The sequence below is a fragment of the Alexandromys fortis genome, unplaced genomic scaffold, assembly GCF_014885135.2.
Source record: "Alexandromys fortis isolate MF-2015 unplaced genomic scaffold, M_Fortis_MF-2015_v1.1 scaffold_57, whole genome shotgun sequence".
Taxonomy (NCBI): domain Eukaryota; kingdom Metazoa; phylum Chordata; class Mammalia; order Rodentia; family Cricetidae; genus Alexandromys; species Alexandromys fortis.
In genome coordinates this window covers 5,413,822-5,428,850 of record NW_026067941.1, presented here as the reverse complement: position 1 = coordinate 5,428,850, position 15,029 = coordinate 5,413,822, and the positions used below count along the sequence as shown (strand labels likewise).

Here is a 15,029-nt window from a genome sequence, read left to right as displayed (position 1 = left end):
CCCTTTTTTTTTTTTTTTTTTTTACTATATTATTTGTTCTTTTGATGACCAAATTCTTGAGTTGTTTGTATATTCTGGAGATCAGCCCTCTGTCTGATGTGAGGTTGGTGAAGATCTTTTCACATTCTGTAGGCTGCCATTTTGTCCTCTTGACCATGTACTTGGCTTTACAGAAGCTTTTCAGTTTCAGAAGGTCCCATTTATTACTTGTTTCTCTCAGTGTCTGTGCTACTGGGGTTATACTTAGGAAGTAGTCTCCTCGCCAATGTGTTCAAGTGTACTTCCCACTTTCTCTTCTATGAGATTCAGTGTGGCTGGCTTTATGTTGAGGTCTTTGATCCCTTTGGACTTGCATTTTGTGCATAGTCTGTTTTTATTCTTCTACATGTTGATATCCAGTTATGCCAGTACCATTTGTTGAATATGCTTTCTTTTTACCATTTTATATTTTTTGCTTCTTTGTCAAAAATCAAGTGTACATAGATGTGTGGTAGGAGTGCAAACTGATACAGCCCCTTTGGATATCAGTATGATTATTTCTCAGAAAATTAGGAATCAACCTTCCTCAAGACCCAGCAATAGCACTTTTGGGTATATACTCAAAGAATGCTCAATCATACCACAAGGACATGTGCTTGACTATGTTCATAGCAGCATTGTTTGTCATAGCCAGAACCTGGAAACAACCTGAATGCCCCTCAACCGAAGAGTGGATAAGAAAAATGTGGTACATTTACACAGTGGAATACCACATATACCACACAGCAGAAACAATTAATGAAATCTTGAGATTTGTAAGCAAATGGATGGATCTAGAAAACATCGTATTGAGTGAGGTAACTCAGACCCAGAAAGACAAACATCTTATATATTCACTCATAAGTGGCTTTTCTACATAAAGCAAAGTAAACCAGCCTAAAATTCATAATCCCAGAGAACCTAGACAATAATGAGGATTCTAAGAGAGACATACATAGATCTAATCTACATGGGAAGTAGAAAAAGACAAGATCTCCTGAGTAAATTGGGAGCATGGGGACCATGGGAGAGAATAGGAAGGGAGGGGAGCAGAGAAAAATGTATAGTTCAATAAAATCAATAAAAAAGTTTAAAAAAATATGGTAGGAAGCTTGCTTTCTAACACACTGTAAGTCCTTAAAGTTAGGGTTAAAACACAGGCCTGTCTGCTTTGAGGATAGTGCTTATGTCATTGAACTCTATCATCAATAACAAATCTGGTCATTTCCAAAGTGTATATGTGTATGAGTTACATATTTTAACCAAATTATACCAAATAAGCATTTAAAAGAACAAAAAACAGCAGATGTGAATTACTAAGGATTTGGTTTTACACATTTTAAATGTTTGGCTCTTTGAAGTTGAGGACTCAAGTATTGTTATAAGAAAAGGTTTAGAAAGATACCCAGTTAAATTATAGCACAGCTGAAGAATTTGGAAACTCTTAGAAGGGCTAGTGACTATGCTCAGGCAGCATAGGCTTAGCAGGGAGAGTCATGCTTCCTCCTAAGGTGAGGGTCAGCATCAGACTTAGCAGGAAGGGCCATACACACTTCCTCCTGCAATAAGGGTTGGCTTCTGTGTTGTCCTAAGGCAAAGGTCAGTACAGGGCTCAGGATTCGGTACACTTACGTAAAGGCCCAATGCATTAAGGATTCCCTAGATGTTGAAAATTACATCATGTTGCTTTTAAAATTTATATTTATAGGTGAATTATTCATATCTATGCAGGTGGACGAACAATCTTTAGACTCAGCACTTTGTGTATAGTAGAAGTTCATTTCAAGAGTAAGGTGAATATTTGCTGCTGGCTTTTCCCTGGGCATAGGGGACTGTTGTCAAAGTCACCTTTAGGGTAAGAGAGAGTCCTTGGAAGTGTTTCTGAATAATGCATGATCTTAGGTATATTTTTTAAGTAACAGAAAAGGAGTGAGAATAATTTACATATATTTTATAGCGAAATATTTTTGCATTATCTGTTTATTTTGAGAGTTATTGAGCACATGTCTAATCATACATGTTTGGCAATCATAGGGCCTTATGGGAATTTATTTTCTCCTTTCATGATGCGAGGCCATGAACTGAGCCCACGTGGTCAGGTTTGTTAGCAAGTGCCCTTCCCCCTCACTGAGCCATCTTGCAGGTCCTAACAAAAAATAATTTTTAAAATATAAAATAATTAAGGAATAGGAGATGTAGCTCAGTGAGGGAGTGTTTAGATAGCATGTACAAGAGCTTGTTTGATTCCCCTGTACTGTAAAGAAAGGAGAACAAACATATAATACTCTGGCCTTAAAAACAGTAAAAGTTCAGAGAACATGAACGCATGGTTTCAGTTTTTCTGCATAGCATATCTTCTGTAGGGAGAAGTGGAAATTGGGGCCTGAAGAGCTACAACAGGGATGTGTGGAGTTATCAGGGATTTGGGACCTTCTTGAAGCTTGGGATAGTAAATTTTTGTCACTATATATGTATATATATAAATACATGTGTACATATATATATAATTAACATATATATGTATAACTAACTCTTGGGTTGAGCCAAATGAGTAGGCCCTCACTGCATTCGGGTTGACACTGTAATTTTCTTGGGTTTCCTTAACAAAGGACTACTCACCACAGTCTGAGCAGCTGAAGCCACAGGGTTTGGGAGGCTGGCCCACTGAGTCCGGGTGAGGGTCCCTGTCTCCTAGACTTAGAGATGGCTGTCTTTTCCACATGACTTCATGGGGTCTTCTGCGCATGTCTACCAGATTCCTTCTTTTTATAAAGAAAATGCTCTAATGTGCTTGATTCTGCCATCATGATCTTATTTTAACTTCATTTCCTCTTAAAATACCTATTCTCTGCATATTCCAAGTCGTATTCTGAGACACTTGGGATGGTTTTATGCATCAGTAGGGGTGGGGCATGACTTGGCTTCTAGAAGCATCATGCTAAATACATCGGACTTGGATTTTACTTATTTTCCTTTGGGTGTCTCTGGTAGGTTGAGGACGCACCTGCACTCATCACTTAATTCTTGAAAATAATTTTTATTAAAAGGTATAAAAAGGGGATGAAAGAAAATTCCTATTTATGTCAGTATATTTTCAGAGTTCATTACGCAGGTTCAGAGTGAGGCTGCTGGCCTGTCTCCAGATTCATTTTCTATAAAATAGAGCGACTGAGTAAGAGATTCTTTGAATTTAGTTCAGATATGACCTCCTAAGGCACTGTTGTAATGAAACAACCATGAAATGGCTTCCTGACTGTAAACGGAAAGGGAAGGGGTTTTCTGGTCAGCTCCATGAACAGCAGATTTATTTATAAATGGATTCTCCACCCAGGAAAGAAATTTGTAGATGTTATAACCATGTTTACTGCATTAGAGAGCCACGCTTCCCCCTTTGCTCTAGCACCGTAATAGTAGCTGATGTCTTCTGACACAGACAACGACAGGAACATATCAATAGCAGTTTCTTCCGAGCAGTTCAAGAGCCTGTTTTGGTTGGGTTACATTACTGACAAGGTGATGAACCACCAGCGGCATTTCACTCCTAAGAGAGTTTGAGTTTAATTACGCTAATTCAATTGAGGCTTTTCTGGTCTGTCATAACACCCTGCCACACTTGCATGAAATGAAAAGAGTGTATATTTTAAAAGACATAAAAAGAAAAATAATACTGGTTGATGCATCTGCAGTGAGCATCCAAGATTTTGCCAAGCGATCATGAGCCTGAGGCAGAGAAATAAGTCAAAACGAAGGAGAGAAAACATTGGTTCCCTCCTAGTAAAATAAAGTAAATGTCTAGAAGTTTCTTTGATAGCTGAATTATTTTTAAATTTTATGAATCTGTTTATGAAATACTGTGTGGGTCAGTGAGATATCCCCGTGGCTCCAGGCACTCCCTGCTGTGCCTGCCTGACAACCTGAGTTCACTCCCTGGAGCCCGCATAAGGCACAAAATTGTTCTCTAACTTCAACTCACGTTCTTTGGCACATGTGCTGAAACATACATCATGCACACAAACCCAATAATACATAAGTGAATAAGTATATTCTAAGCGTACATAAAATATTTATGTGTACTGTTAAGCCATTTAAGAAAAATGTTTCTTATGCAATAGTTAATTAATTTTGTTGATTTTATCATTTCCTTTCTCATTGCTTTAACCAAATGCCTGACAGGAAGCAGCTTAACAAAGGCAAGTTTACTCTCATTCGGGCATGAGGGCACAGCCAATCATGATGAGGAAGGCATGGTGTCTAAAACACCTGTCAAGGTGTGGTTGGAGGAGCGTTAGACTGTTTGCTCACGTCTGGGCAAATTGAAAACAAAACGATGAATTCCAGTGGTCATCTGGCTTCCTTCTTTTCCACCTTTTATTGAGATTTGACCCTGGCTCATGAACGGTTGCCACCCACGTCAGGGTAGCTCTTGTTTTTTTCAGTCCTGTCTGGAATCACCTTCACAGAGCCGTCTGTCTGTCTCTTCGGTGATTCTGAAGCCAGTCGAATGGTCAGAGAAGACTAACAGTCATCACATCTGGCCAGTGCTGACTTCTTGTTTCCTTCATCTGCAATAAAGCATGGACTAGTCTCCCCATCAAGTCGCTTTCCCAGAAGAGCAGTCCAACACCTGATCGTCAGTATCTCATTTCAATAGGAACGTGCACCGAAGTGCACACATTCCAAGCTTTCCTGACCCAACGGGCTGAAAGGATAGCTGTATGAGTCACTCTTTTATTAGTAGAGCAAAATTTCAGGACGGGGTGCTGTATAAAGGAAAGATTTTGGGTTTTTTATTTTTAGCTCAGAGTTGAGACAGCATAGCATGGTCTTCAGGGGCTTGTCTGGACTGCATTCCTTCCTGCAGATGGCAGTGGCAGCCGCATATGTGAGAGTTAAAGAGAGGCCACTTAACCCAACATGAAGGAACAAGGAGCTTGGAGTCCGATGGTCCCTTCCAAAGCCAGCGCCCTTAACTGACCTCAGGCTACATCTGTCATGGCCACACTGTATCCTCGGGAGGAACACACATAGCAATAGTTGTATTGATTTTTGCTCTGTTATTGCTTCATGTTTCTTGACAACGACTTTTATTGCTTTGATGGACTATTTTTGGTCATAAACAAACAAACAAACTTTAGTTCTTGATTTTTTCCCCTCGTTGGATTGTATACAAAATAAGTGTTGCAACTTATTTTAAATTTATTTTGCCTGATTTTCTTGGTGCATTCATTCAAATGGCACTGTTTAGTTCACCCGAGGACTCTGAGAGGTTGGAAGGGGGGTGTGCGTGCCTGTATTTATAAGATTAATAATCCCAGTGCTCTTCCTGTCACGTGCGAAAGGCCACACATTCTCTTCTGTGAAATGACATTTTTAAGACTGTGCAAATCCTAGCCCTCCCCCTTCAATGCTCCTCTCCAACAAAGGGAACTCAGTTTGTCAGCTGTGAATACGATTTACCAGGATAATAAAGCAGTCTGGGATTGTAAACCCACATGACACTTTCTAGACAGCAAATAAGTGTGAGATCTTTGTTTGCTAAGCAGACTTTGAATCCTGACAGAAAACGTCTGACTTCCTGAGCGCAGGAGAGCTGCAGCCATCCTGGTGGTTTGTGAGTGACATTATGTCTCGCTGGCTCCCTCCCCCAAACTCCTTGTCCCCATGGTTCTCCCTTCAGTCTGAATAACAGAGTAACATCCCCTGCTATCTCAGGCTGCAGTTGTAAAAGTACCTCAAGCCAGCACTTTATCCTCGAACCCTAAGACTTTTTTTTAGGAACCAGGAACCATGTTTCATGGATTTGTTTCTTCAGGTGAAAATTACTTTGACCTGATAAGTTAGAAGCACAGGACTTAATTCTGCCCTTGCTTCAGTTCCCACTGTCATTATGTTATTTTTTATTGTTGTGTTAAATGTTGTGATTATTACAAAGTTTTACTTTTAATTTCCATTGGTGAATGTTCATGGTGTGTGGTATTGGGTTACATAAGGACACTTTCATTATCTAATGTGTCTTAAGATACAAGCATATAAGGTATTGTTCTCATCCACTCTTTATCCCAGCTATTCATATCTGCAGAACTGTATTACATAAAACAAAAACAAAACCCACATGTTCCTTCTACATCAAAATCCTACCTGTCCTCGTTTCTGGTGTGTTTGCCTCTTCTTTGCCTCCCATCATGGCATTTCGTCAGTGTCCATGCTCTTTGAGAATGGAACATTATATGTCTGTGTGAGCGAGGGACTTCGAGACATTTTTCCTCGAAGGTTGTTATCTTTAATTGCCAGCATAGCAAATAAAAAGGGCCAAGAGTCTCCAATGTCTCCTGATGAGAATTAAATTTGTACGTGGTATCTGATCACAGCTAGAAACTCTCCTCAATATATATGATAGCTGCTAACATGTTAAAAGCTTAGTCATAGACTGTGAGGGATAGCATAGCCATAGGTGGTACCTTGACTATAAGGTGCTCATGATTTAACAAGTGTGAGGAGGAAGCAAAATCATTTGTCTTGGTCATACGTCCATTTCAAACAGTAGGCAATAGAATATGGTGTTTGTAGCTGCAGGGAGATCCTCCAGGTCCAGGGTGATGGTGGTAGTTTGGTTTGTGGTGGTTTTAATGGGAGGATCAGAGAAGCATGGACATTAGAAAGACATTTAGAAGATAAGGAGAGACTCAAGGGAGAAAGGGGGACTTACTGTGAGCTTAGGTGGGAAGTCAGAAGACAGCTTCCAGCAGAAGTTCAAGAGAAAAAGAGGTCTGGTGAGCAGAGATAAGCAGTGTGGAACGCTGCCTGAATGGGAGTTAGGGTTAGAAGTGAGGATGGACTCAGCCTGCAGAGATGGAGGGGAAGGGGGAAGAGAGGATAGACAGCCTTGACCTTGTGCAGAGGAAACTCTAGTTTGACAGTCAGTTGTTCTATAGCCTCAAAGCCAATGTGGCTCTGGTGTGGTGCAGAGGTGAGGTCTGGTGTGGTGCAGAGGTAAGGTATGGGGTGGTGCAGAGGTGGGGTCTGGGGTGGTGCAGAGGGGAGGTCTGGGGTGGTGCAGAGGTGGGGTCTGGGGTGGTGCGGAAGTGAGGTCTGGGGTGGTGCGGAGAGGTGAGTTCTGGGGTGCAGAGGTGAGGTCTGGGGTGATGCAGAGATGAGGTCTGGTATGGTGCAGAGGTGAGGTCTGGGGTGGTGCGGAGGTAAGGTCTGGTGTGGTACAGAGCTTGGGTCTGGTATGGTGCAGAGGTGGGGTTTGGCGTGGTAAAGGTGTGGTGGTTTGATGTGGTCCAGATGTTGTTTGAATGTGGGGCAGATGTGGTGATTTGGTCTGGTGCAGATGTGGGGATGACTGCCTACAAAGCTATCAGAGTTGACTGGCTGGATAGTAGCGATGATCACATTCAGGGTTGCAGGGAGGAGCAGCTGATAAGATGCCTTTGATGTATTGATCTATGCTGTTGGCCCTTCATATCCTTAGGGCAGAAACAATGAAATCTGCCAGCTGCTTTTCAGTGCCATGGAGTAAAGCCATTGCTGTCCCCTTTGTCCCCCTACATGACATGAACACAACACTCAGCTAAACACATATGGCGCAGTTACCACGTAGATATTTCATTCTATAACATATGCATTTATCACACAGTTTCAAAAGATAGAAACTTAACTACAGATTTCCAGAGAAGTATGAAAGTACAGCACACATTTGAAGGTCTCTAGGATATATACAAATTAAATTTTATTTCATAATATTGTCTGGATATTTGGAAACAATAGTAAAAAAATTCTCTGATATGTTTATACTTGTTTGGTGTTAAACCTGTGACTGAGTCTCTCAGTGACTTAAAATGTATTATCTACCAAAATGCTAGTTGAATGGTCAACTAATAAAAATGATGGAGAGGGAGATTTGGACTCCCTGGAGAGAATTTGCAACTGCTTAGAATGATCTCAACAAAAACTGGGTAGCTTTTATCTAGCTTCTTATTCTTGGGTAAGGGTCATGCCCATATTTTGTCACTATTTGAAGATTCCATCACAGGAAAACATAGTATCATATGGAACGATGACTTAGGTAAGATCTAAGAGACCTCTCAACTCTGATGCTTCCACGATCTTACAGGAAGGTCTAGAGGAATTGCTGGATCTAGAAGTCTGTGTGCTGCCATAGTACTCTAGCCCTCTCACAGACAGGAGTCATAGAGACTGAGAGGAGATGGCTCAGCAGTCAAGATCAATTGTTATGCAAGCGTGATACAAGTTCAAGTCCTCAGCACTCGTAACAATTAAGATGTAGGTGCACATGTGTCTGTAATGCTAGTGTGGTGAGGGGCAGAGATGGGAGGCCATTGGAGCCTGCTGGCTGCCAGCTTAGTTCCTACTGTCTGAGTGGAATGGATAGCGTGTTATAGAGAAGGGCATCTAGTATCCTCTTCTGCCCTCTGTGATGCACCCTGGATACACACTAGGGTATATATGCCCCTGCCTTAGTAAGGATTACTATTGTTGCCATAAAACACCATGACAAAAAAGAAAGTTGGGGAGGAAAGGGTTTATTTGGCTTATACCTCCATGTTGTTGTTCATTATTTGAGAGAAGTCAGGACAGGCACTCAAACAGGGCAGGAACGTGGAGGTGGGAGCTGGTGCAGAGGCTATGGAGGGGTGCTGCTTACTGACTTGCTCACTATAGCTTGCTTGGTCTGTTTTCTTATGGAACCCAGTACCAACATCCCAGAGGTAGCCAAGATCCACAATGATCTGAACCCTCCAATATCAATCACTAATTAAGAAAATTCTCTAAGGCTTGCTTGTAGCACAGTCTTATGGAGGCATTTTATTAATGGCGGTTCCCTGATCTCAGATGACTTCATCACGTGTCAAGTTGACATAGAACTATCCAGCACACCCCTGTACAGAAGAATGAATAATCTATGAAGGGTTCTGCAGCAACATGTGTCTGGTAGTGGGATCACATGACAACCCACAATTAGATTCAAAAACTTCTGCACAGTTTTAGATTCCCGAGGCATCGTCCACTTCTCTGGAAAGAAGATAACAGAAGATGAGTGTTCTGTATGAATTTGGCAGGTCTCAGAATTCCATTTTAAATCACTGCTCAGAAACCTTGGTTCAATTTGGTTTTATTGTAAAAGCCTTTTTGGATGCATCTGTATTTAGGTTATTCTCAGGGTCAGTTCAAAATTATCCAAAGGAAATTCTCAGCAATTTCTAGAAAATTCCTGAAGGGAGCTATTGATTATAATTGTGTTTAAATAAAGACCATCTGATGTGAAGAATTGCTGGTCAGTATTCCTGCCTCACTATACTTTAACTGAGTACTATGCATCCTGAGGTGGATTGTTTGTCTTTAGGTAAGGACTTCGAATTCTCAATTACCTTTTCATTTGTGTGGATCCTTCTAGGAATACAGAATAGGTGTAGGAATAGGTGGGAAGAGCATAATCCTTCATGGATTGACCTCCTGAAGTAGAGGTCAGACAGAACGCAGAAATGGACAGGCATGTCAGACTTCATCTGGGGTTTGCAAAGAGTGAGCCCACTGGAAAGCCGCAGTACAAAGCTCCAGTGCTAACCTGTGCTATAGACTCGTGGATATGGGCAGTCCAGGAGAACTCATAAGCATTTACTGGAAATGTGGGCAAGGTGGTGGAATTGCAAGGAAGAAGTGACTTGTTCATGCTAGGAATATTTTAATTACAGATCCTCCAAACACAAGGACTGGTTGAAAGACTTCTTTTAAAGATTAGTTAGACAGCCTGGCATGGTGGTACATACCTCTAATTCCAGTACTCAGGAGGCAGACACAGGCAGATCTCAGTTCAAGGCCAGCATGGTCTACAGAGTGAGTCCCAAGACATCAAGGGTTATACAAAGAAACCCTGTCTCAAAAACAAAACAAAATAATCAAACAAAAAAGATTAGTTAGAAACACACTTTGTTGTGCCTAAATCATGCTCAAATAGAACTTTGTATTTTCATGCCTTGAAAGAATTTAAGGAGTTTCATTTTATCATTAAGTCAAGCCTGAAGGTGGAAGAAGACAGGGTTGTGATGATTTTCTATCTTGGTAGAGAAAACCAAGCGTCTTTGTGATTCTGCATAAGAATTGATGCGCCTGTATAATGAGTTTTTCAAAGGGTGCATCATGCAATAAACCATCTGAGAAATGGTCATTAAGACGGGAGATTCACAAAGTATAGTGGGCAGAATAATTATAACTTTATGGGTCCTGCCTGCAACATGAATTAAGATTTATGTTACTAACATCTTTGAGTAAAATTACTTGGAAACATTCACAGTCTCTCACTGTAGTCCTACTCAATAGACGTCCTTCATGCTATGGTTGTCTGTCTGACAATCAGAATGCCAAAGTGACTTCAGCTCTCATGTCCTGTAGTTCCAAAAGGACTAGTGAGGTAAACTCAGTGGGGGAACACTTGCCTAGCAGGCATAAAACAGAGAGAGTGGAGTGGGGCAAGAGAGACAGAGACAGAGAGACAAATTGACAGAGATGGCCAGCAGCATCCATGATGGAGTAGAGATTAGTGAGAACCAGGTACAAGCTGAATGGTACTGACTACTCAGGAAGTTGTTGGAATGGAAGCTGTTCTCTTCCCTTCCAGATTGACAAAGCAACAGCTGTGTGCTATGTGCCTAAGAGAAACTACTGTCTAGATTGTTTGGAAACCCCTGTATAGACTGAGGAGAGGTGATTGATTGTATTGTGACTTTTGAGGAAGTACTTTCGGGGGACTTTTCGGGAGGCGTGAACTTCCAATCTGTATAAGGTTGCAGAAGAAATTTAGAGAGAAGTGGACAGGTTGCCATCCCACCTCAACAGAAAGGGAAGCTCACAGATTTCTGGATCTCTTCCAGGAAACTCAAGTGTCTCCTGGAAGTCAGGTTCAGAACTCTTGATACGATGCCGAAGCCAGTACGGGTGACTTGTAGATGTTGGCATGAGGCAAATTTCCGTATACTCAGGTTAGGAGTTTCTTCTATGCTCTACTAACTTCCTTAGCAAAATGTAATTATAGAAAACTAATGGCAGGGCCGCTCCCCAGACTTCGGGGACCAGCTCAGTTGTCCTCCACCTTCAGTCAGCCAGCAGCTCAGTTGTCCTCCACCTTCAGTCAGCCAGCATTGGGATGCTAATGTAATATGACATGGGGATAAAATTGAATTACTTGGCTTTCACTTTTGTCCCCTGAGTTTTCGCTCTCCAGTTCCTTGCCATTAGCTGGCTTTGTGAAAAACCAAGTGCGAGACGATCCATGGATGTGGAACATCACAACACCAGCCAAGAGAGACAGTGTCCCCCAGGGACCTCGTTAGAAATGTTTAGGGAAGTTCTTGTGTTTGTTCCAAATTTCTTCCCATATCTGGCAGCAGCAGATGCTAGTATTAGGCAGAATCTTGTTTAGGAGAGAAATGATCAGAGCAATTATCATAATGATATTAGCTAATACCTATTTGACACTTAGAATGTACCAGGCACTTTTCCAAGGCGCATCACGTGTCCTGACCCATTTGGTACTCATACTGGTTGATCCTGTTGTCATAATCTTACGTACGAGGAGACAATATTGCAGATTAACCAGGAAGTGAATAACTTTGCTTCGGATCTAGTTGGTCTGCTTTGGAGCCTGGTATCTCTCAACAATTAGCTATGTAACCCCAACCCACACCTACTGTTTATACAAAGGTCGCGAATGATTGAAAAGGATTTCTGCTATTTAGCCCATGATCTGATATTAAGTGACATTTTTTTAAATTTTTGTTTTGTTGAGACATGGTTTCTCTGTGGCTTTGGAGCCTGTCCTGGAACTAGCTCTTGTAGACCAGGCTGGCCTCAAACTCACAGAGATCCACCTGCTTCTGCCTCCCGAGTGCTGGGATTAGAGGAGTGCGCCACAATTGCCAGACCAACTTTTATAAGGTTTTAGGTCAGCATTTAACAGGAAGCAAAGCATGGGATAACTTAGGGCATGGTTTAAGGAAGCTCCTATTGTTTCCAGGTTGTTAAAACTGGACTCACTGAACATAGTGGACAATGAGGACTGCTGAGAAGTCAAGAACAATGGCGCTGGGTTTTGATCCTACTGCATGTACTGGCTTTGTGGGAGCCTAGGCAGTTTGGGTGCTCATCTTACTAGACCTGGAAGGAGGTGGGAGGTCATTGGACTTCCCACAGGGCAGGGAACCCTGACTGCTCTTCGGGCTGATGAGGGAGGGGAAGTTGACTGGGGGAGGGGGAGGGAGATGGGAGGCAGTGGCGGGGAGGAGACAGAAATCTTTAATAAATAAATAAATAATAAAAAAGAAATGAAACATGAAAAAAAAGGAAGCTCCTATTGGTGTATGTTGCAAGAAGGTGGGAGCTAAAAGTGAGAAGAGGGAGTATGGTTAGTGACACAATCCTGGAGAGGAAATGAAATCCCAGCACTCGGAGGCAGAGGCAGGCAAATCTCTGTGAGTTCAAGGCCAGCGTCTACAAGAGCTAGTTCAGGACAGGCTCCAAAGCTACAGAGAAACCCTGTCTAGAAAAAAAAGAAAGAAAGAAAGAAAGAAAGAAAGAAAGAAAGAAAGAAAGAAAAAAATAAGAAAACAAAAACAAAACAAAACAAAAAAAACAACAACAAAAACCAACCAACCAACCAACCAACCCCCCCCCCCCAAAAAAAAAAGAAGAAAGAAATAATATGTCAATTCAGGTCCTAGTGTATGATCACAGTGGGCTTCATGGAAGTTTGGAGCCCAGTGTTTCGAGGCATCTTTGTGTGTGGTAGGACCAGAGGGCAAAGGTGAGAAGTTGGGAGGTGACAGTGGGCAGAGGGGAAACAGACTCTGCTGGGACTGAGGTGGGTGTTACACATGGAAGTGGTCGGAAGGACAGGCCAGCAGTTCTCTGAAATCTGTTTACACTTGGCAACTGCTGCCCTAACGAAGTCGCTCTTATTGCCATTAACCACCAAAGACAGCCAGAGCTCAGTGGCATTTAATCCACTTGTCTCAAGAGAGTGTTTACACAGAACTCACTCTGCCCTGTGCTCTCCTTCTGCCTGCCGTCACAGACTGGGAAGAGCCACTGCTTTCCAGGACCTCAGCTTCCTTCTCATCTGCCTTGTTTGTGGGGAAAAAAATCACCAGATACCATCTATAAAGATTACCTGGGTTAGCTTGGGAATGAAAATATGATGCCCCTTGATGTGGGGATAAGCCCTTGATGTGAAGCAAGTGTGATTGCTGCTAATCACTTAATTCCTTCTTCTTACTTACATCTAGCACCCGGCATTCTTTACCGTGATCATTACTTTTCCTCTTGTGTAGAGTTATCACTTGTTAATAGATTGATATGCTTTTAAAATAGCTATATTATTTCTCTAAGAATTATGGTATTCAATGCAAATGAACCTCAATCAGTTATTTAGAATAGTCACTTGAAACCACTTATTGAACTTTTATGCAGACATTTCTTTTATATACTCAAACTTGTAAGTCCCACAATTTGCATGCAGGAATTTAGAACACATGCACACACACACACACACACACACACACACACACACACACACAGAGAGTATGTGGTAGACAGATTTCCCTTTAAATAAATACAGCTCTACACATCCATTTATAATATCTGCCTCATGTTTTCTTGATAGGATGTGCCATAGTTCACTTAACAAACCTCGTGTAAATTGTTTACTGATAAATAAAGCACTCTTGGCACCAGGTAGAGATCAGCTGATCAGGCTAAACCATATTATGACTTCGCTGTCTTATGCATGGACTCTTGGTATTTATCCATAGTTTCATGGTTGCGGCTCCTCAAAGGGATATCATATAGGAGGAGGATCAGAACAATGAGTGTGGGGATCATATCTCTGCTTCTCCTTCTGCCATATAGAGCTATATGACCTTAAAATCACTTTATATTTTGAAGCCACTGTTTTATCTGTTGGTGAAGTGATACTTGCAGGCATGTGATACTTAAGGTTTGGTAGACTGATTTGCACCTCTTCTATCAAACTAGATCTTGGCTCTTAACACCACTAACACACGGCAGATTTATTCTCCTGTGCTTCTGCCATGGCCAGCACAATGCCAGTAGATTGGGCACTCTGTCGGGGTCCGATGCTAGCCCGGACCATCAGTTATTTCTCTCAACCAGACCCCAACATAAACTATTTCTCTCTGGACTGGTGTGGAGGAGATGGGGATAAAGACATGACTTACATGGTTTTATTGGTAGGGAGATTCTCAGTGGTCCCTCGTGAAGTCCTGAGTTCACATCCTGAAGAATTTTCCTCCTGCTTTATTTTCCAAACAGCCTTTATACTAAAACTTAACTTAGGGGAAATACATTAGCACTGTCTCCTAGGTAACCAGGTGAATGGCTTTCAGTCACATCCAGAACTACCTGTCTGCTCTGTGTGCTAGCTCTCACATAGGCTTGAATCAGCATCTCTATCAGGCATCCTCCAAATTACAAAGGGAGGAGCAAAACATCTTGACCATTTGTTAGGTTAGGGACAGCCTGCCTGGCAGAATATGTGGCCCATCTCAGGCGTGGCCTATGGCTTGGTGGCTTGGCTACCATACTAAATAGAAATATAGGCCTACAGCACTCAACAGTCATACTTTGAGTGATAGTCCAGGCAGCCAGCACATCTGTCTCCAGGGCTTTCTCAGGACTAACCATCTGTGTGATTTTGTGTTAAACAGTGAACCTCATAAATGTCTACCCATTACCCTCTTTAGAATTTGTATACTTATATACTTATACTTGGAATACTTGAAATCTCTCTCTCCCTCTCTCTTATTAGCAATATTTATTAGCATTTACTATAAAAAAAATAAACATCAATCTTGTGTTTGAGAAAGTTCTTTCAGCTAATGAAACTGAAGGCTGCGCATGGACCAAAAGGAACACATTGCTCCACACTGGAGGTGATAAATATTAAGTTTATTTTTTCCACTCAGCTTAGGCCTAGA

At 41.8% G+C, this 15,029-nt stretch overlaps 1 protein-coding gene across 1 annotated transcript in view; it reads left to right on the top strand.

Moving 5' to 3' along the window:
• Dgki (diacylglycerol kinase iota) overlaps positions 1-15,029 on the top strand; it is a 301,404-nt gene that overhangs the window by 154,786 nt on the left and 131,589 nt on the right. The gene's annotated exons all lie outside the window — the stretch shown is intronic.